Here is a 1,804-nt window from a genome sequence, read left to right as displayed (position 1 = left end):
ATCACGGACCGCGAGATCGTGACCTCGCTGAAGTCGGACGCTTACCGACTGCGCCACCCAGGCGCCCCTCAAAACCACTTTCAACACCCAGATGAAACATGCCTAGAATCTAGCATAATTCATTCCATTATTTACGTGTGTGTTTTTAAGTTTTTACTTTTAACATTTTACACTTTGAATATTTCATTTGAATTTTCCACCTCATGAGTTCCTTTTCTCCATTCCAAATGACAAAAGGAAGGAATTCACCCAGAAAGAAAGAGCATGAAGAAACGAGAGCCAGGGATTCAACCAACACAGGTACAAGCAAGATGTCTGGAGCAGCATTTAGAAGCACGATGATGAGAATACTAGCTGCAGTCCAATGTAGATTAGAGTCCCTTTGTGCAGAGAAAAAATGAAGTGAAAACTGGCCAGAATGAAATTAAAAATGATATAACTGAGCTGCAATGACGGATGGATGCAGCGGTGTCAAGGATGGATGAGACAGAAGAGAGAATCAGCGATTCAGAGGACAAACGTATGGAGACTATGGAAGCAGGAAAATCGAGGGAGATTAAGGGAAAGAGCACGATTGAAGAATTGGAGAAATCAGTGACTCATGCAGAAGGAACAACATCAGAATCATAGGGGTCCCGAGGAGGAAGAGCGAGAAATAGGGGTAGAAAGGTTATGTGAGCAAATCATAGTGGGAAATTTTGCTAACCTGGGGAAAGACACACCATCAAAATCCAGGAAGCACCGAGGACCCCATTAGATTCAACAAAAACTGACCCTCAGCAAGGCATATCATATTCAAACTCACAAAGTACTCAGGCAAAGAGAATCAGGAAGGCACCAAGGGGAAACAAGTCCCTAAACTACAAGAGAAGATAGATCAGGTTTGCAGCAGACCTATCCAGAGAAACTTGGCAGGCCTGAAAGGAGTGGTAGGATACGTTCAAAGTGCTGAATTAGAAACATCCGCAGTGAAGAATTCTTTATCCAGCAAGGCTGTCATTCAAAATAGAAACAGAGAAAAAGGTTCCGAGACAAACAAAATTTATTTTTTTTTAAATTTTTTTTTCAATGTTTTTTATTTATTTTTGGGACAGAGAGAGACAGAGCATGAACAGGGGAGGGGCAGAGAGAGAGGGAGACACAGAATCTGAAACAGGCTCCAGGCTCCAAGCTGTCAGCACAGAGCCCGACGCGGGGCTCGAACTCACAGACCGCGAGATCGTGACCTGGCTGAAGTCGGACGCTTAACCGACTGCGCCACCCAGGCGCCCCTGGACAAACAAAATTTAAAGGAGTTTGTGACCGCTAAATCAGACCTGCATGCAATTTTTAAGGGGGGACACTCAGAGGGAAATTCATATCTATCTATCTATCTATCTATCTATCTATCTATCTATCTACCTACCTACCTACCTACCTACCTATCTACCTGTTTATATTTATACTTTTTATATTTATATTTATATTTAGAAATAGATACAGAATTAGATATATAAAGATATATAGAGATATATAGATATTGATATAGATATAGATATATAGATATAGTTATACAATACGTATACATATACACATACACATACATATACACATACATATAGATATACATATACATATACATATACATATATATATATATATAAATATACATATACACATACACATACATATACATATAGATGGAGATGGAGACGTAGATATAGATATAGATATAAAGATATATAGATATTTTATCCTCCAACCCTTCAAACAAGATAATGGCCATAAATTCATATCTTTCAGTACTCACTTTAAACGTCAGTGG

The sequence above is a fragment of the Neofelis nebulosa genome, chromosome Y (assembly GCF_028018385.1).
Source record: "Neofelis nebulosa isolate mNeoNeb1 chromosome Y, mNeoNeb1.pri, whole genome shotgun sequence".
In the NCBI taxonomy this organism is placed as follows: domain Eukaryota; kingdom Metazoa; phylum Chordata; class Mammalia; order Carnivora; family Felidae; genus Neofelis; species Neofelis nebulosa.
The sequence above is the reverse complement of the archived record's forward strand: the minus strand, read 5'-3'. Positions refer to the sequence as shown.